At 43.1% G+C, this 21,809-nt stretch overlaps 1 protein-coding gene across 6 annotated transcripts in view; it reads left to right on the top strand.

Moving 5' to 3' along the window:
• The window catches only part of CFAP61 (cilia and flagella associated protein 61), a 302,443-nt gene that overhangs the window by 116,600 nt on the left and 164,034 nt on the right, over positions 1 to 21,809 (top strand). The window lies entirely within an intron of this gene.

Below are 21,809 nucleotides of genomic sequence, written 5' to 3'. Positions count from 1 at the left end.
ATGTGTCCCCCACGGGGCGACACGGCAGGGTGACCCCCTTAGGACAAGCTGATGGGAAAACAGAGCTGGCTGCATTTTGAGATGTTTGGGTCTGGGGTCCTAAGCTGGGAAGCTGGGGCTGTTCAACTCCTCTGCGGGGAGTCAGGATGACTGACAGGAACACAGCTGCCCTGGGGGGTCAGGGATTAGGGACCTGAAAATGAACAGCCCCCACCCCTCTCGCTACCAGAACAGGAAAAGGAACCAAAGGAGAATGATTTCATTTTGGATGGGCATGGACATGTACACCCCCACCCAGCCATTCTCAGTGACGTGATAAGGTTCTGTCCAGTTGACTTCATGTGGACTTGTAGTGCTCAGGTACACTTCCACTTAAATAAGTTAAAAAAAAAAAATCTCAGTAGAACAACATCTGTCCTTCTGGAAGAGAAAAAAGGAGGGTGGAAAGTTTAAACTCTCCAAACATACAGCCAGGAGGTGCTCCTCAGAGCTTGATATGGTGTTCAGATAAACAAGCGCTTCAGCCCTGCCCAGCTCCACCAGCACCCAGCTTAGGGGCAGCTCCTTCCTTTCACTAAGGCTGCTTTAAGTCCTGCCTTTATCTTAATATTTCTAAAATAACACAAATTTATATTTATTTTCCAAAGCATCATACATCTATATTTGAATACAGACCGAAAATAAATAATTCTCTTTTTCTCCTGACTCTTTATTATGGAAAATGTCAAATGTCTACAGAAGTAGGGAGAAATGCATAAAGCAGGATTTCTCAATCTGTCCATGGCCAGGGACCTTTTTTTTTTTTTTTTAAATGGACAATCTGTTACAGACTGGTATTTGCTGTACTCGGTATCCACAACTGAAACCCAGCTTACCCAGATCTGTGCTGATCCCAGGAGAAGGACTAGGGGTAAAAAGTGCATGGATGCACTAAGGACACTGCTTTACACCTTCCGAAGAGGTCAGGGGAAGAAGGCAAGATGCTGTCCTTTTGCAGCCACCTCTGAGACACCTCCAAATATGGATAGGACATAAACCCAGCCAGGAGTAGCCCTGGCACGTGGCCTCTGTGCCTTGTTTAGTCCTCTGGTGGCCCAGGGACAGAGCTGGAGCAGTACGGGAGGGGTACAGTGGCTCTTTCAGGGATGTCAAGAGTACTGTTTTTTTGAACACGCAGGAGATACCTCCCCTGGGAATTTCCAGAGTTGAGGATTTGGGGGTGAGCTGGAACTCAAGGTGGAGAGAAAGCCAGAGAAAATGTTTGCCTAACATTACTGCCCAGGTGTCTGTGCTTTGAAATCATGGCTGACACTTAAGAACCTTCTCAGCAGTCTGCTCCATGCACTGCCTTGGACCAGAGCCCCGGCTTCTTCCAGGGCTTCCTGAGGCCCAGGAAGTGCCACTTGACGGACAGGTGGGAAAATGATGCCAATGTGTGTTGCCTGCTACATTGTGCTGCTTCATTTATCGTATTGGTTAATTCTGACTTTTTAAGAAGCCCCTTTACTGCTATGTCCTGGACTCATTCTTCAGGTTTCTCTGAAGATATCATAAAAAAGATTTAGTAAAAATTTTTGAAAGCGTAAAAGTTTGATCAAGGTTAAAATGCTAAAGAATATTATTTAAAAATTGCTTTCCTCTTCATAACATTTTAGATAGCTTTAATGTTTTAGGCTGATTGTCTGAGACGAGGTGACCCAAAGAGACATTTTAGGAGGAACTGCTATGTGCTCGTAAATACATCATGTTCTTAGCAGAGCAATAGTATTGCAGCCGTTGAACTGAGCCAGGTTGGGCTGTTGTCGCTACCAGCTGGATTCGGTTTTTCCCTTTTAAATTTCACATCTCTCCCCCACCCAGTTCAGTGAGCCCCTCAGCTGCCTCCCCATGTCCCCACATTTCTCTCGCCAGCCACTCTCCGTTCATACCTTTTATCCTATTTGAACCATTTCCGAGTGACTGTCCATTCCCTTGCTCTCGCCTAGGAAGCCAGTCTTCAAGGGAACAGATCACTCCAGGCATGAGTAATGGGATAGAGAGCGTTTCATCCTGGTGGGTTGCCAATTTGAATCTGGCACAAGCCAGCGGTGATTGAAATTCATCCCTGCTTGACAGGGAAATATGCCCCCCACCCCCAAGGCCCTGGTGGTTTCCACCTGATTTGGATGGTAGGAGTCCCCGCCACATTTCCCCACTGTTTCCATTAATTGGCAGCCCACCCCATATCAGGTCATAAGAAAGCACCCAGGAAGCACGTGAATGATTTTCAGCACACGTTATAGAAATAGGTCCCCAGAACTCAGTTTACTCTCTCCACAGTCAACCAGTAAAAGTTCATGGTAAGAGAGAGCACTGTCCTGACCAAGACTGTAACCTACCTGGATGGTCCCACTTGAATGAGTCATCTTGGCCTGGGCGTTTACATTCTGACAGCTTTTCTGGTGGAAATTTTTTATTGAATGGACAAGCAGGGCCCACCTGCATGAGTACTACAATCAGTGAAATACTCAAAATCTGGCTGAATTGATTGAATTCAAATCTCAGTTGAATTACTTACTTCAAGTCAAGTCGACTTACGTCAGAGGTGGCCATGTCACTGTGCCTTTACCCTCCAGGAGCTGCATCAACTTTCAGCATTAATGTGGGATTGATAGAGTCTTATTAAACCAGGGATGGAAGAGGGTCTGCACTGGTCACCCAGAGGGAGAGCCCAGTCGTAGGAAAAATATCCACAGTGGGATTAGACCCTTTCCTGCAGAATTCCTTGGGATGGAAAGTGTTTGCCTGAGGCACCCTATTTCCATTCCAAGACTGGGATTTTAAATAATTATTATTCCTCATATTAAATTCCAGAAAATCTGCTTTGAACTTAAAAACCTCCTACACCTGAGTTCGGTATCAATAGATTCTCCTCGTTGTCTGCTTTAACTCACTTTAGTTCTTCAACTCGGTTTATAACAATCATGGAATTATAATGTGAACTCCCCCCACCTCTCTCTCTCTCTCTCTCTCTCTCTCTCTCTCTCTCTCTCTCTCTCTCTCTCTCATTTCAATTTTTTTCGGTACCAGATCCACCCATCACCTTTACGGAGGAATCATACTTTCAGAGTGACCAGCGCCTGTGGTTTTTTGCTTTTTTTCAAATGAATGTTATTAACGATGGTCTCCTTAAATCTCGTCTCATGCATTCTTCAGAGGCTTCCACTTGGATTCTGTGCATTTGGTTACTCCACATTTTCCCTTTGTCCTTCTACAAAGAAAAATGATGGTTTATTTAAAACCCCCCTTCTTCGAGCTAAGTGCTGCCTGCTTTTTCCTGGTATGTGATCTCTTAGGAAGATGTCACTCACTGGCATTCAGTTACCCTTTGAATTGCCCCTTTTCATCTCGGCTGTTCTTCTCCAGTTCAGCTATAATTACCATCTGATGGACTGTTGCTGGATACTGTTTCACTTGTACATCTGCTGCCCTAGGAAATTGCATTATTCTCCCAGCACCTGCTAGATTTTCCCCAGCTTAATTGTTTCCCAACCCCTTCCTTAAACTTCGTCACTTTCACTGCCCGGGGTTGAGACTCCCCTTGGTTGTACTTGTGGTTGTGCTCAGGAGTGTTTTAAAACCACCTCTTCAGCATCTCCTTGGTAGAGGTTTCTAGAAAGGCAGGCCCATATTTTTTTAGCATCGATATTCATGATCAATATTAATGTGACCCTGGTAGTATTTTCTTGAAATGAAATTAACCTGCATAAATGACCATTGTGTAGACAAGTTTGCTTTTTCAAGCCACTTCTCAGCAGTTTCCTACACATTTTACACTACCTATGGGAAATGCATTTTTTTTCTATTTATAAAATAGAAATACATTCTATTTATAAAATGCATTTATTTAAGCAATGCATTATTTCCGCAGAGCCAGGGTAATAAATCCACTGAGATTCTTGGAATAATTTACATAAATTTTTTCATGAGCCCCCCCCCCCTTTTTTTTTAACAAGTTCTGTGGTCATTTCTTTCCAGTGCTCTGAATGCTCTAGTTTAGTATCACACATAATATAGATGGTACAACGGAATCACCTATAGATCAGTGGTTTATGCTAATTGCTATCATAATTTCTTCCTTTTAGAAAGGTTACAAAGCTACAGCACAACTACTACTACCACTGCTACTAATGTATACTGAGCTCTTCCTAAAGACTTTCTGTGGATTATCCCACTTAATCCACACACCAGCACATATCGGTAGTTCCTGCTGTCATCATCCTCAATGTACCCAGCGAAAACAGGCTTGGGGTGGAGGGGAGGTAAATGACTTGTCCAAAGGCTGAGCCCTTTACAAATCTGGGCAGTTGGATGTCAGAACTTGTACCCTCAACCACTGCAGTATATACTTTCTTCCCCCAAAAGCTAAAGTACTGATACCATGACTCACTGTAGGAAAAGCGACCACAGACAAGGAAGATGGCTTGACATAGACGTTTTCGCATCTCCCAGATCTTTGGCACTAGCTGCTTAATCAGAAGGTGACCTGTGGATAATTGGCTTTCCCCCAAAGCAGTTCGGATGTTCCTCTTAGCTGGGTCACCCACTCTTGGGTTTGATGCGATACCATCCTGAAGCTGGCTGGGCTCAGCTGGAAAGGAGAGGGCAGGGGTACATGTTGGCATGTCGGGGTCAGCCCTTAGACACCAGCTGGTCCAGGCTGAATGCAATTCTGTCGTATCAGCTCATTGTTACAAACCTTGCAAAACTATGCTGGCAGTTGCTGCAACTGGAAAAGGTGGAAAAACATTTTTGATTCCATGTGTAGTTTACATTATAAGTTTCTCAAGAACCAGTTCCGTGTTGTGTGGCTTCACCGTGTTCTTTGGAAGTGTTCAAGTAAATGCCCATTGAATGAGGGATGTCAGGTTTACTGGAGGGTGGAGGGCAGGATGTGATCGACAAGTCCTCAACATTATGTAGAAATTGGGGTGGGAGAGGTGAAATGAGGCCTTTAGGATGTGATAAGTGAAGACATTTGTAAAAGTAAAGTTACTTCTTAACATTTCAGTATTGTCACAAATCAATCCTGCATCTCTTCTCATTGTAGAACAATCTCTCAGTCCCTCCTCTCACTCTTTTACAACTTTATTGAAATATAAAGCATATACCATATAATCCACCCATATCAAGTACATAATTCAATGGTTTTTAGTCTATTTACAGAGTTATATAACCACCACTACAATCTAATTTTAGAACACCTTTGTGCCCCAAGGAAAACACTTCATATCCATTAGCAGCAGTCACTCTCCATCCCTCTTCCCTTCCCATGACCCCAGCCCTAAGAAAAGTCTAATCTACTTTCTGTCTCTATGAATTTGCCTATTCTAGCAAATTTGCATTTCATATAAATGGAATGACATAATGTGTGGCCTTTTGTGATAGGTGTCTTTTACTTGTCATAATATTTTCAAGGTTTATCTATGTTTTAGCATGCAATAAGAATTTCATTCCTTTTGATGGCTGAATAATATTCCATTGTTTGAATGTACCACATTTTGTTTATCCATACGTCAGTTGATGGACATTTGAGTTGTTTCCACCTTTTGGCTCTTTTGACTAATGTTGCTATGAAGATTGTATGGATATATAATTTCCTTTCTCTTGGAAATGGAGTGGAAAAAGAGTAGAATTGCCAGGTCATAGGGTAGCTCTATGTTTAACGTTTCGAGGAACTGCCAAACTCTTGTCCTCAGCAACTGAGCCATTTTACATCCTCTCCCTCTGTCTTAGATCAGACCCAGCCTTCCTGCTAGTAAATGATAAAGTGCTGATCAACTCAAGTCCCCTGCTGGGCAGTGTGTCTAACTGTTCTTTCCACCACAGGAGCAGAGCTTACCCCGACCCTGGAGAGCTCTAGGCTCATATCTGACAGCACGCCACTAATAAAAGCTAAGCTTCTGTTCTTTGGAAAGCAGAGATTTTTCCAAAATAAAATCTGCTCTTGTCTCCCTTGCTTCTCCCCTCCATCTCCCTATATGACTCATCCACCTCCTGTGGTCCCGCACGCACCACATGGGAAGCAAGGGCAGTAAAAAAATCCGTCCATCCAAGCCGCAGGAGTAAAATGGAGGACTTACCGGGTTGTTTTTTTTTTTAGATCAAGCAACCAGCATGTCCTTTGTTTCAGCCCACATTTAGCAATGCTATTGCTTTTAAAAGAGGAAAAAAATAATCTTGAGGCTTTCCGAGATGCTGATCGGGTACTTGCCACAAACCAGTAGGAGGAAAAAAAAATGCATTCTGTTCCCTGCAGAGCCAGGGTAATGAATCCACGGAGGTCCAGAAGTGCCTGCGGATGCATCAGCTGCCTGCCGCCAAGCTCTGGAAGGCCAGCCAGGCAGGCTCCTGGGCAGACCTGAGCTCCCCAGGCAGGAACTGGCCTTCGCAGCTAAGTGGCTTCTTCAGAATCTGCCTTCAGGGAGCAAAGCAAAGACAGCGCCAACCTGAGGCTTTGCTTTGTGTGTTTTAAAGTAGCTGGAGATATAAAATGACGAAGGGGACAATTAGAGCTGCAGATGCTGAATAGGGAAGTTACATCTTTTCCGCCTGATCAAAAAATATATGTGACATTACAAAAGCAGTCCATATTTATCGTAGAAATTTTAGGAGGGAAAGAACAGAAAGAAGAAAATCAGTGAAGCCTGAAATCCTTCTATCTATGGATTACCTCTATTAACATTTGGTATTTGTAATTCCAGACTAATTAAATTTGGAGTCATGGTGTACATAGTGTTTTGAAACATGCATTTTCTCTTAATATATATGTTACAACTATCTTTACATGTTACACATATTCTAAGATATCATTTTAATGGCTGGGCAGTAATACACTGGCTAATAATTCCTGGCCCTCAGTGTGCACTTTCTATGTGCCAGGTCCTATGTTCATTACTTTCTCATTTAAGTCTCACAAAAGTCTATCCATCATTTTCTCCATTTTGCACTGGAGGAAGCTGAGGTTTGGAGAGGTTCGGTACTATAAATGGAGCATTAAGCAAGCAGGGCCTGTGGGGGAATAATCATGAAGCTCCTTGATTTCTGTCTCCCATTGCTCCTGTAAATAGGCTCAGAGGGGCTGGGTTCCCCCCTGCACCGGATAAAAAGTGAGGCAGCCTCATAACTTTTCCGGTCATTTTTAGGTAACTAAAGCAGTGTGGGTCACTTTAAATCGCAAAACATGGTCTTAATTCTATAAAATGTCTAATCTCTTTTAATGGAATAATCAAAACTCAATTTTCATTCAAAAGCTTGATGTCCCCCTTCCCCTGCTGAAGCCTGTGGCATGTGGGAAGCCTGCAGCTGGGGCAGGAGAGCCCCGGGCTGGCTTCTCTCTAACTCGCCATGGTCCCCACTTATGTAGCCTCTACGTAGCTGCTTCTTATTCTCCACCTTCTCTATTTTCAGGCTGTTAAGTTCTTCTTATTATTTAGCCTCTATTTCTGATCTGACTGAAATTGGACCCAGGGCAGGGAGGAGCAGGTAGGGAAGCAGGCAAGTTTGTAACTGACTGATACTGTCGTAAGACAGCTCTGTGCTTTGTCGCCTGGAATCCTCCTCCCGTGGGACCCCTCCCCTGCACTCCCTGGTGATGCCCACCTCCGACTTTGGAGCTTGATTGCTCTTTGTCCCTGCAAGTGGCCCTACAGGGAAAGACCCACCATAAAAGCTGATGCCTGTATGGCTCCAGTTTGCTCCAGGAGAAAAATTCATGCATCATTTACTCCAACAGAATCTGGGAGAGCAGGGCTCCTTCCCTCGGGCTCAGTGGCTGCAGCCAGGCTGCCCATTGTGCCCTTTGGATTTCTCAGGCAGGAATCACACACCAGTCCACCTCATCCGCTAACTGCAGGGAACCCATGTGAAGCTCTCTGGGGCTCCCTCAAGCCTCTTTCTTGAGATTGGTGGTGCAAGAGGAGGCACCCCCACCTCTCCTTCTTAGGGATGAAAGGACATGGGACTCTGAGCACATCAAAAGTTCTGCCTGAAGACATCTCCAAGAAAGACCCATTCTCCCAACCCTTCTGTGTCTTCTTTGTGAAATAGGGGTTTAAAAGTCATTTGGCCAGTGCTTGCCCACCCATTCTGACATTTTTACAAGGGGAGCTTCTTTGGAATGTAGCATCAATTGGCTTCAAGCCTCAGAGGTAGGATGGGACAATTATCTACCCCATGGTATTTGGCTCTGGGACCGATTCACCACTGCTCTTTATTTAGCTAATTCCCTAATGTTGGTCATTTGTATTTCCCAGTTTTTATCCTTACAAACAGTGCTACTATGTCTTTCCTTCTAACCTGTTAGCACATTTATGATGATTCCCTTTGAATAAATTCATAGAAATGATATTGTTAGGTTAAAGGTAAAGCTACTATCTTTGAATCAAAAAGCATAAAGTTGTAGAATTTGAAAATGAAAACTTGTGATTCTTGGCTTTATAAAGATCATGTCTCTTTTCAATTATGTCACTTTAAGTAAACTGTCAACTTCCAAAGAATCCTCTTGTATATCATCAGATACAGATTTTTAAGACGTGATCACATGTGCAAAATGGTGGCACACTTCCATTTTACTCTAACTCAACTGAATCTCTGCTTTAAGCCTTCATTCCTCCTGATGGGAGAAAAAGTAATCTCTATCAAGTGAAGGTAAATTTAACCATGTAATTTGTAAACTGAGTCCATTCAGGAATTTTCTAGCTTCTTTTATTTTGGGGAGTGTGCGTCCACACCATCTAAGTTCTCAGGAGCTCATGGAGGGTCAAACCATTGTGGGGGGCAGTGAGGGGGTTGGGAAGGGAGCTGTCGGCACTTGGCTTATCCTCAGGCGCAGTCCTCCCTTTGTAGGGCATCCAGACCCCCAGGCAGCCCTCACTGCTTTCTGCAGGGGCTTTCTCTACTCACGGCCCTGAGGGCTCTATGTGTCAGCCAGCTTGTGCTCGTTCTCTCTTCTCCCCCAACTCCTCTACTACTCTGGGCTTTGGGACGCTCATAAATCTGCCCCAAGGGGGTCTGGGCAGGGTCCAGGAGGCACAGTCTCCTCTACGCTGAGATTCTCCAAAACCTTTCAGGCATCTTGCCTCTTCCTTCCACGTTCAGGGTCTTAACCAGAGGGAGGAGAGGCCCACAATGGCAATTATCTCCCTTGCTTTCCCTCTGACTTTCTTCCTTTTCCCCATCTTTTGAAAAACCGACTGCTTTTCATCATGCATTCTTCCGAAATCTGTTATTAGGGGCATCCACTCTGACTTTCAGCACTCAAAAGCCAGGCTTTTTTTTTTTCTTTTTAAATTTTATTTTATTGAGATTGTTCACATACCATACAATCATCCAAAGATCGAAAGTGCACAATCAGTTGCCCACGGTACCATCATACAGCTGTGCATCCATCACCCCAATTAATTTTTTTTTTCAATTTTTACAACATTTCAAAAGCCAGGCTTTTGAGACTCAAAAACTTTTCTGCAACCTGTTAAGTGCTCTGAAACAAAAAAGCTGAGAACTGGCTCACCTGTTCTCCTGTGGCCTCCCTGTCCAAAGGCCTGACGGCCCCCTGAAGGATAGCAAAGGGCCATGTGTCAAAACGGACTTGGCATCCTACGACAGGGGTGTCAGTCATACACTTGGGCTGCAGACCCTGAAGGCCCCTCAGGCAGCTGGCCAGGACCCCTGGCCCACGGAACATGACTCCATTCGTCACAGAGCTGCTTTAGGTCAGTGGATGCGTATTATACAAATTATCGTGTCTAACTCTTAGGTCTTTTCATTAAAACTATTAGAGTTCTATCCTGTGCATCAATTCAAGTTTAAAGAATAGATTAAGCTTTCTTGAAAGATTTGAAAGACCAGGAAAAACAACCGAGAGAGGGTTCACATTCAAATCAAGCTCAGGTAGACTCAAAGTCTTTCATAATTCAGACATCTTCATAAAGCATTCTGGGTTTAGTTATTTCCATTATTTATGCATGCACCAAATCTGGAAGGGAAATGGCATTTGCATTCATCAGAAGCAAAGGATTAAATGGGTCTTGGAAACAAAAGTGCCTTCTTATCTTGAGACTGGCCTTCCCAGCCAGGGCTGCCCATGTCAACTTGGCAGAGGAAGCTTGGCTTTCCCTCCTGCCTTATGTCACCCCTGTTAGAGAAACAGCAGGAAGCCCTAATGCACAGTTTTCCACCTGCTGTTGTTCTTGGGGTGGGGAAGTCAAAACACTCTAAGTATAAAAACCTTATTCTCAAGATCGTTAAACTTAGATGAGATTACTTATGTTATGGTCTCCATAGTAACCAACTTAATAAGCAAAAAGAAAACTAAAAGGATGACTTAAGAACAGGAAAACATACACTAAATAAGATAGGGCAATCATGTGGGACCCATAAAATTTTTTTTATTGCTGCTTGTTTGAGATATCAAACATGACTCAGTTACTGGACAAGCGGGCGTGAATCATCGAGTTGGTTGAAACCTACGGTAATAAAAATAAATTGCGTACTATACCATCGCTCCTACTTCTTGCACTGTTCAATCATGCCCCAGATTTTGTTTGTTTGAGTTTAAATATAATTTGGTGCATTGGAGTTATCGCCATGGTATTCATTATGATGATGGTTTTTATGGTAGTTTCTGTATCTAACCAAAAGGAGTCATGCTTCCAGGGAGCCAGTCTCGGGCAGCACTTTCTGGTCACCATAGTGAAGCTCCCCAGGCAGAGCCACCCCCATCCTCACCGCCATTCACCGACCTCCGGGATGGCACATCCATGGAACCTGAGATCATCATTGATTAAAAAAAAAACAAAAACTGAACCAGGCATTATCTGTCACAGGTTGCAATTGAGCAAGTCACAATTGCAGGTGATCGGAGAGTGTCCCACAGAATATACACAAAGGAAAACAGCTCTGGCTTGTTTGCTAGACAGCATCACTCCCCGCATACCAGGTCTTTGGTCATTGTGTTGGTCAGACTGTGGCTAGTGTCTCCCCAGGCTGTGCCACTTCTAGCAGCTCACCACTCCCAGCATGTTGTGACGAGAGACAGACAGACAGACAGACACATACCCAGGTCCAATTCACCCCAAGGAAAAAGCGAATGTGAGAGGCTGAAGGAATTTGGTAGACTGTGCTCACTTCCTGGCCCAGATGCCATGCCCTGTCCTCATTCTTGGCCCTTTGTGCCATTTGTCTTCTCAGTTGGAGGCCTCTGACTTGACTCCTGGAGGCAACTTTACACGGTCTCCCCCCACCACTGGGTTTGCTCTCAAGGAGGCTGTGGGGTGTCCCAGAGCCCTCCGTCTACTCAGGACAGCCTTGCCGAGAGTTGGGGTCCCCTTGACATGGAGGACAGGAAAGGATTGGGAACTGGTCCAGCTTCTCCCTCCCAGTTAGCCTGCCCCTGCCACCTTCGGACGGAGATAGAATGGCACAGCTGGACACCTGGAGTGACTCCGACTGCTGCCTCGGGATGACGGGAAGATGGCAGACAGGGGCCCAGCCCCAGCACCCATATCCCAGAAGGATCTCCAGGCTTGAGGAGTCAGGAGCTCATGAATCTTTCTCCCCCTCTCTTTCTCTTTCCCTCCCTCCCTCTCTTGTCCCTCCCCCCACTCTGTCTCTTTCACACACACTCATACTCACCCCACTCTCTCTCTCACCACCCCCCACATACAGTCTCTCTCCCTCACTCCTTCCCTCCCCCTTCCTCTCCCTGCACACAACTCTCTCCTTTTCCCTCTCACCCTCCCTGACCCCCTCTCACTCATACCATCCCATGTAATGGCCCCGGAGAAGAGCTCGCCTTCCCAGCAATTCCACATGTTGTCAGCTCCCAGTGTGCAGTGGGTGATGATGGCCTGGTTCTGGAGTCTGTTACACCCACCGGCCCAGCCACCGCCCACCACCACCATCGAGCCTGCCCTGTGCCTCTGCACCACCAGGGTGCTGCCCCAGGAGTCCCGCTGTGTGCCCACCACTCTGTATGCATCTTGGCTGGGGCCAGCCTCCTGAGTACAGGGGACTTTTGCCTTCCTCCACCTGCCCTGGGGACGTACCGCATGTCTCCCACACCCTGCACCTGCGTGAACATACCCCTCGGCCCCACCCTGTGTCTGCCTCGCTGGTTAGCACGCTCAGAGAGAGGGACTCCTAGGGTTGTCATTCATTCGTCAGCACCAATTGCATGCTGATCCCTGTGTGCAGGGCCTGGTCTTGGCCCTGGGGTCATAGCAGTGAAAAGTGCACAAATCCCTGCTGTCCTGGTGCCGGATGGTTGTCAGCCAGATGTGCACCGAGTCAGGTGGTGGCAAGTCAAGAGAAAGCCCAGGGAGAAGATGGAGGATGGGGGTCGGGGAAAGAGACCAATCTGAGGGGGCTGCTTTTCCATCCTCCTTCCTTCCCTTCAGGAGCTGATCTGTCCCGTGCCACCCCTTGTGCACCTGTAAGGCCTGCCCCACACCTGGGCTCACATACCCGCCAGACACAGCAGGGGTACTTTGGGCCTCTCACTTCCTAACTATTTTAAAAGAATTTCATGCAAGCAGCCCATCAAATGCAATTAAAACATTTCCTTTTCTGTTCTTAAATCAAACCCTCCCTTTCTTTTTAACCTGCCACACCTGCTCAAAGTATAACTAGAAATGTGCGTGGTTGTGACTCCTCCTGAAACTAAGATTTCTATAAAACAAACAGTGGACTCAGACAAGAGTTCAGAACGTGAGACATCCAAATGGGTTGGAAAAGGTTAAATATTCTACGTAGTTGGCAGTTGGCGTCCCATGAATTCTGCAGGAGGACATTGTATCTGTTTAAGAGACTGACAAAGTAACAGCTATTTTGAAGGCCCTACTTAACAGATGTATATAGAATATAGAAATCTATGTATTATTAAAGAATTCTTTTTAAAATGCTCAAGACTAAGCAATTTGTAACCTGTTTACATTCTCACCATCTGGGCTCATTCTGTCACCCATCTGTTTCATGTAATTATGTAATTATCAATATAAGGAAAGAATAGGTGATATAATTAACAAGAAAAACCGATCCACACTGAAGAGTAAAAATGACACGCATCTGTTGAATTGCTTTTTGTTTCTCTCCCTTTGTTGTTAACTTTTTTTCCTTTTCATTTCACAGTTGCATTCGGGCTTTTGGTTGGGGTGCACCCTTCGGGAGAGTTGCTTCTGCCATGCTCCCCCTGCTCTGGAGCAGCATCTGCTTCTCTCCCTCTCTCGCTCTCTCTGTCTCTGTCTCACAGATACACACCCACGTGTGTGCACACATGCACCCAGAAGTGGACAATTACTCAAGTATTGTGGGTGCCTGCACAGCTCCAAAAGCATTGAGCAAGGTCTGCATAGCGTTGTTCACTGATTCTCTAACCCTTGGAGAACCCTGATAGTCATTTCCAACATGAGTGATATAAAAGCTAAAACTCTGGGAAGTATTTAAATGGATTAGTGGCGGAAGGAAGGACAGTGTTCACTTTCATAGAACATTGGGTAGAGGAGGTGCTTTAGAAAATTCCCCTACATGGTACTTTTGTTTAAACATCAAGGCTCAAGAAATACCTGTTCCCTCACCAATGCTACAACAACCCCAGTGGATTGGCTTAACTTCCAAATAGTCCCAGTAAAGTCAGCCATTGGAGTAGTTCCTCTGTGTAATGGAAGGCTTGTTGGAACATGGATGCAATTTGAGGGACTTCTTCACCTGGGCAGGAATGGAAGGAAAGTGGCCACTCACCACTCTGTTTTCCTTGGGCCAGGCTCTCCCTCGGTGACTGGAACCAGCAGACAGAGGTGTGTGTGCATTCCTGGAGGGGCCTCAGAGTGTTTCTCTCCATCCCTGGGGTACCTCCCACTCCCAACTCCAGGCCCTTCTGGTGGGCCCTAACCTCAGTTCTCCAAAAGATGAATGCTACTGATGGGCTCTCCCCAACAGACAACCGAGGGGGCCACCCTTACAGATGGTGGTCAGGAGCAAAACTTTGTATTTCAACCCCAAGGCACCCAAAGAGGAGGAGGCAACTCCTGACCCCTTTAGATGACAGGGCTCTGCACACTTATCTCCAGGAACTCAAAATTGATAGTCTGCCACAGACAGGGGCAGGGCTTGTAGCTGGGCTTTCTCTCCTCCCCAACAGGAATGCCACCTTCCAGAGTGCCCTCACCTGCTTCCTGTTTAAGGGATGAGTGTGTTGGGGGTGGGAGGCAGGTGGGGAGTATTTTGGGAAGAAAATCCATGTGTTGCAGCCCATAGAACTCTAGAGGTTTTTTTTTTTTTTTAATTCAGTTTTATTGAGATATATTCACATATCATATAATTATCCATGGTGTACAATCAGCTGTTCACAGTACCATCATATAGTTGTGTATTCATCACCCCAATCTATTTTTTGAACATTTTCCTTATACCAGAAAAAGTAAAAATAAGAATAAAAAATAAAAGTAAAAAAGAACATCCAAATCACACCCCCACCCTATTTTTCATTTAGTTTTTGTCCCCATTTTCCTACCTATCCATCCATACACTGGATAAAGGGAGTGCAATCCACAAGGCTTTCACAATCACACTGTTACCCCTTGTAAACTACATTGTTATACAATTGTCTTCAAGAGTCAAGGCTACTGGGTTGCAGATTGATAGTTTCAGGTATTTACTCTAAGCCATTCCAACACATTAAGACCTAAAAAGAGTTATCTATATAGCGCATAAGAATGCCCACCAGAGTGACCTCTCGACCCCATTTGGAATTTCTCAGCCACTGAAACTTTATTTTGTTTCATTTCGCATCCCCTTTTTGGTTCTAGAGGCTTTTTTAACAACAGCTCTCACGGAGGAATTCAACCTCACACCCAAACTGAGATCAAACTCTCAGAGTTTTTCACTTCTGCCTAGAACTATTTTATTTTTTAAACAATGCTTCTCACTAACCACAGGGCTTACTGTTTTTCCATTTGCTAGGTGATAATTCTGCATGTTGTGATTGTATTGTTTGAAAAAGCCGTTCTCACCATAGCCTCCTGATCCCACCGACTCAGGCCAAGCTTTGCCTGCTGGTTAACCTCCTGCAGACAGAGGCTTGAAGCAGGGCAGCCACCTTCATTTTTACATGTCCAGCCAGAAAATAAATAACTAGTTTCCCACCCAGGTTTCTCTTTGTTCCTATGAATCAAGCAGTATCCTTTGATAATCTCCCTATAAACTAATAACCATCCCCCCATCTCTCTGTGTGTTTCAAATTGTTATTCCCATGTGTTTTTTTTCTTAAAGTAATGGATTCCCATGAAACAAGCATATATGAGAAAATTACTAGGCACACTGTAGGGAAACATTTCAGAGGAAGAAATAATGGGGACAAATGTGGCTAATTCACTCAAGGGATGTTGTTGGTTTTGGCTTTATACTTACTTGTTTCCTTAATCCAAAATTAAAATTATTTAATAGCAACCATAACCGACTAATCCTCTAAAAATTTAAAGAGGAAGAATGCCATTTGATTCCCAAAGAACCTTCTTTTTACCATTTGTAGTTTTGAAAGGTTTTAACAATTATTTTTTTCAAGGATAGTTTCCATTTATATTTTTGAATATTTCTTTCACAAAAGAACATGGAATGATTGTTCCTTGAGAGAAAATTATTATAAAAGAGCTATTTACATATATATATCATACTCAACCAAAAAATTTTTTAAAATCCTTGTATTCTGTACTGAACCATACTAAAAACCATTACGGCAAGGACTAAATGGTTTTCATTTAACCCTCAAAAGTGGCATTAATTTTTCAAGTGGTAACTGTTGCTTAAGATGCTATTGTGCTCGAGTGATAAATGTTTAATGATTTGGTAGTACATGCCTGGCTTAAAATCCATTATTTATTGCACCTTTTCTTGCCTGGTAAAGGTGATGATTTTATAGCCTCAGCAGTCATGCAAACACATTTATACCAAACTGATGGCAGATCATAAATTTCCTTACTGTAAATGTCAGTGGGTTTCATGTGTTCCTGCCATTACATCTTGTTTGGAAGCCGCATGCTACACAGTTATGGGAGGCGCCAGATGGTGTCATTAACAGGAACGCTGGGACTGTTTACCACTGACGTGCATGTGAGAAATTAAAAGTACGGTGACCTATCTTTGCACCGAAGCTTGATGTCAGTGGTGTACAGGTGTTAGTGACAGTACAATATGCTGGCTATTCCCTTCCAGCTCACTTAAGGGGATTTTAGGGTTTTGTGTGTGTGTGTGTGTGTGTGTGTGTGTTCTAAATAGTTGGTGCCTGAATATATACAGAGTGAGAAAAAGGGAAAAATTTGGACTCTTGTTTGATTTTGCATTTGGAGTCTCACACCCTGAGGACCACAGCTGCCATCACCTAGGGGTGCCCCCCACTGGCAGCAAATCCCCCTTCCCATCCTTCAAGGCATGGCACAGCCGTTTGTGCTAATTAATTAGAGCACTATTGTTGCTTCTGTTTGTGTTTTTTTGCTTTCTTTGTTTCTCCCATAACTTAAGGTATTTTAAAATACTGTTTGGGAAAAGTTTCCATTGAAAGCATGGAATTCATGTTTTTTAGTTAGTTTGTTTTAAAGAACTGCTGTCGAAATCATTAGGAATTGAGGAGAATAAAGCAAAAAGTGGAAATGCTCTGTACCGTTTCCTTTCATGCAATGTTCTTTTCTTTCCACAAGAATCTGCAGTAGGACCCAGACCTTTATTTTCCCTGAAATATCTGTGATATTCCTGAATTACTGAAATTAGCCACACATGTTTTATTAAAATGTATCTCTACTTCTGTTAAGCAGTGGCCACTCCTATTTATTGTTGTTCGACTTCCTTCCTGTTGAGGTTTCTGCTTAACTTGCTACCAAGCTGTCTTTTCATATCAGTTTAAAAAGAAGCTCAATTTGTTTTATTCCTCCCTCCAAGTCCTTATACTTGAACCAAGAGGCTATTCCATTTATTCTTAAATTCCTTTGAACTTTGGTTTGAGCCTCAGAAATCTCCACAGGAATTTTCAGAAAGGCTTATTCTTTCAAAACAATCATTGTGTATTGCTTTTACAAAAGCTGGGAGAACCTTTTGGTATAAAGAATTATAAAGTCATGTGAAAGAGAATACAAACCCGTGTTTGCATTGAGATGAAAGGGATAGGCTTAATGTCTTCAGACTAAATCAGAGGTACAATTGGGTGGCAACAGAAATAATGAGCCTAATTGAAAGACTGAAACTGTGCAGAAAGATGTGCATTAGAAATTAAAAAAAAAAAATCAGAAAGATGACATTAGGGATGCAGTTGGTGATCAGTTTTTTTCCCCAGCCTTTTCTCCTGACCCCTGCTTCTCCACTAAATCCCCTCCTGTATCTGCTTCCCATATTACTCATGTAGGACCATTCTGCCTTCTCCTTTCCAAAGTTTGTTCTCAAGTTCCATTCATAGAAACCTATCTATATTTCAAAGGGATGTATCACTCTTCCAGACTCTTATGCTGGCTTATCTTCTCACCCCAAAAATTGTTCTCTCCCTCGCCCACCTGGAATACCGGATTGTTTTGTTACAAAGCAATGGCTACCTGATACACTGCCCTTATCGTGATGCACTGCATTTTATTTGTCTGTATGTCAATCTCCTGACCTAGTGAGAATTCCTTGAAGACAGGAACCATGCCTCCTTTGTACCCCAGCAGCTAGGCCAGAGCATGGCACATGGTAGATGTTCAATATATGTTAGTTGAGTTGAAATCATTGAATTCAGCTCTATGCTAAAATTTCAATTGTAGAATTTCATGCATCAGAATACTGAATAGGGGTATTCTAGTGCCCTCAGAATCACTCCACACATCCAGCTACCATCTCCGCCAACAAGTTAGTTAGCCTTGTTGCTAGAATATTGGTTTCATCCCAACTTTTTTTCCGGAGTTGCTTCTCTAGCTAGAGAAATGACTGTGGCATAGTAATTCTTTGCTATGTATTTGTAAATTGCTTCTATGGGAATAAACCTATGGCTAAATAACAGCTGTTCACATATCCCTTATAGACCACATTTCCCACCCTTTATGATATGGAATGGAAAGAGAAGATTGGCCTGACGTCCTCTCTCCTTTAAGAAAATAGAGTTCAGACAGATGATACCCCACACATTCTTGCAAACCTTCCTGTTACTATTTTTAGGAAGGGAAAACAACCAACAGTACAACTTTCTTCATTAAGAAAAAAATCTCGAGAATAAATTTATCACAGATCAACCCATATATTTTTCTAATTTCTTACCTAATTATTAAGACATTCATAGTCAAATTTTATATTATAAATATCTGTATATAGGTACTTTATATTTAATATACGGAGAACAAGTTTTGTCTTCAGATACCTGTATGAAAATGTCATTTCAGAAGGGCATTATTTTACAACCAGGAAGAACGCCTTCCATAAATATTGAATTGAGTGTTTCCAAAACCTCAGAGCCACACCCTCATTTTGTTTTGTTACAAGTGGTTCTTTCCTGGGGACATAGAAGTTGAGAATGATCAGGCAGTTAGATGTTAAGTCAACGAGGTTTTTTAAAAGAGAGACATAGGGAGTACTTTAGTAATTTGTGCTTTTAGAACAATGTCAGTCAGATCATTGATTCTGTAAACGATTTCCCTGCCATGGATTTGCCTCATTCCTGCCTTTCCCTGAGTGCTCACCCCAGAGAAGTAATTTCTCCAGTTTGTGGCTGACTCTGTAGCTAAGATAATACCTGGAGTGCCAGTAGCTGAAATGTAACAGATGCGATTCAGTTCGTATGTTGCAAAAGCTCAGAGGATGTTTTTTTTTTTAAATCTTCATTTTATTGAGATATATTCACATACCATGCAGTCATACAAAACAAATTGTACATTCGATTGTTCACAGTACCATTACATAGTTGTACGTTCATCACCTAAATCAATCCGACACCTTCATTAGCACACACACAAAAATAACAAGAATAATAATTAAAGTGAAAAAGAGCAATTAAAGTAAAAAAGAACACTGGGTACCTTTGTCTGTTTGTTTGTTTGTTTGTTTCCTTCCCCTATTTTTCTACTCATCCATCCATAAACTAGACAAAGGGGAGTGTGGTCCTTATGGCTTTCCCAATCCCATTGTCACCCCTCATAAGCTACATTTTTATACAATTGTCTTCGAGATTCATGGGTTCTGAGTTGTAGCTTGATAGTTTCAGGTATCTACCACCAGCTACCCCAATTCTTTAGAACCTAAAAAGGGTTGTCTAAATTGTGCATTAGAGTGCCCACCAGAGTGACCTCTTGGCTCCTTTTGGAATCTCTCTGCCCTGAAGCTTATTTCATTTCTTTTCACATCCCCCTTTTGGTCAAGAAGATGTTCTCCATCCCACAATGCCGGGTCTAGATTCCTCCCCGGGAGTCATATTCCACGTTGCCAGGGAGATTCACTCCCCTGGGTGTCAGAGGATGTTTTAAATGCTTGACACTCCTCGAGGTGGGAAAGGAGAGACATGAAACATGTGGGGTTATTATGGTATGCACTCTTGGGCCCTATATTGGGATTTCATGAAGGTTAGCACCTCTGAAAAGCCAGCAGTGGATCTTCCTTGCCAACATTTGTGTACTGTATGAAGGAGATACTAGCAAATGAACTTCTTGTTCAGTGCTGCTATTTAATTGAAAATAAGTGTAGCAAATCTAAGATGCCATCAATTGTAGGTCATACCCCTATTTTATGTTGTACTTCTAAGAAAAAAAATGCATCCAATTAAACTGTGACACGATGTCTTAATGAGAGTCCCGAAAAGCTTACAGATAAGTCCCTTCAGTCTCACCGCTTTGAAATTTCTTTCATCTATTCAGAAAGAGGAGGCAATTTATATTCCCTTCAGTTGCATTGTTTGCTCTGTGATGGAAACCAAAAAAAAAACAAACCCAAACTTCTGCATGTGTCTCAGTCACAAAATATAACACAGCTTCAGCTACTTGTGGGTATCTATCATCCTTTATTAGCTCCTGTAAGGCACTCAGTTGTTGCATTGCCAGAAAATATGGAATTACAGTCATTCCACAAGAACTAATATTTGCTTCGCTAATATCAAATTTGCACCCTGCTGCTCAGTTTCTGGGCCTTTATGGGTGCACACTAAGTGTTCATTTCACTGCCAAATCATGCTGCAGTCTTTTTGATGCCATCAGCAGCAGCAGTTAAACTCAGCATATATTGTACACAAAATGTGCATAACTCTCTTGAAGTGACAACAATATGAGCAGCCAGGACTAAGCCACCCTTGAGTGGAAAAGGACAACCATGTCACCACTGCCTCCTGGCTGGCCTCACTGTTGAGGTGCCGCTGACTGAAAGACTGATGTCACGCATGTCAGCTTGGGGAAATGTATATCCCAGAATTGACGAAATCCAGTAAAGCCAATGAACCCAACTTCCAAAACTCTTTTTTTCTAATAAAAATACATAAGAATGGTCAGAAGTGAATGTCATAGGATGGCAATAATTTTATCTTTTTAAAATTTTGCAAAATAATGAGAATAGCCAGTGTGGGAGGGATTGGGACAGTTGAAGTTGATAAGAGAAATATAAGAAAAATGCAAGTTAAAGAAATTTACTCATTAAATTATAGAGGTTTAAGAAACTACAACAAAGACCACTAGTAACCCCCCTCCCCTCTCTTTGTCTTAGCCATAGGTCCTCAATTTTATTCAACACAGCAAAGCACCCAATTAAGAGAATATATTTCCCAGCCTCCCTTGCATCTGACATAACCACATGGCTACATTTTGGCCACTGAGATGGAATCATAAGTTGTTGGAATGGGAATTCTGGGAAAGATGCTTAAAAGGCACAGACTCAATTGAGAGGAGGCCCTTGTTGGCTTTCCCTCCTTCTTCTTCCTGCTGCCTGGAGTGAGGGTATGATATCTGGTTCTCCAGCAGCCATCCTGGACCATCCTTGAGGATAAAAGCCTTGAACTAAGATGGGGAATTGGGTAGGTGGAAAAAGCCTGGGTCTTTGATGAGTTTGTGGCACTGCCTCAGCGGCCCTGTTCTACATATCTCCAGATTTCTTTTGCATAAGAGAGAATTTATCTTCATCCTGTTTAAGCTACTGGCTGTTGTATGCAGCCAAACCCAACTCTAATTGGCACAAGACCCCTTTTGCTTCAGTTAGGATTCAGTCTAGGTGGGAGAAGGCCACAAGAATCTATTAAGCTCTCACTGATTGCCTGGGATAATGGGAGGAAACTGACAGTTCCTTAAAGAGATAATTCTTTATGGGTAGCATTACTAAAAATAATTTTGCAGAGGCAAAATTAGTGCTTCATTCACTTCGCCAATGTCCAATGAGCTCCTAGAGTGTGCCTTGTACAATGGTGGGAACACAACAGTGGGCAGGTCATGCAATTACCGCAGCCCACTCTTTGCTTCCATGTTGCACAATTTCAGTCTGCTTCTTCCAGTGTTAAGAAAGTGAGTTGGAAAGTGTCCTCAAGGCCTCATCACTCTCAGCAGATACCATAGGCAGAACAGTTTGCATCTTTCTAAGGTGCCGGAGCTACAAAAATTATCAAGGACATCCCCTCCCCAACCAGGAGGGAAGTTGAAAGCAGCCTTCAGAAAATATTCAGAAATAGATTGTGGTGATGAATGCATAACTATATGATTGTACTGTGAACAGTTGATTGTATACATGGATGATTGTATGGTATGTGAATATATTTCAATAAAACTGAATTAAAAAAAAAAAACAGCCTTCATAAAACA

Source organism: Choloepus didactylus, chromosome 19, assembly GCF_015220235.1.
Source record: "Choloepus didactylus isolate mChoDid1 chromosome 19, mChoDid1.pri, whole genome shotgun sequence".
Classification (NCBI taxonomy): Eukaryota; Metazoa; Chordata; class Mammalia; order Pilosa; family Megalonychidae; genus Choloepus; species Choloepus didactylus.
The sequence above is the reverse complement of the archived record's forward strand: the minus strand, read 5'-3'. Positions and strand labels throughout refer to the sequence as shown.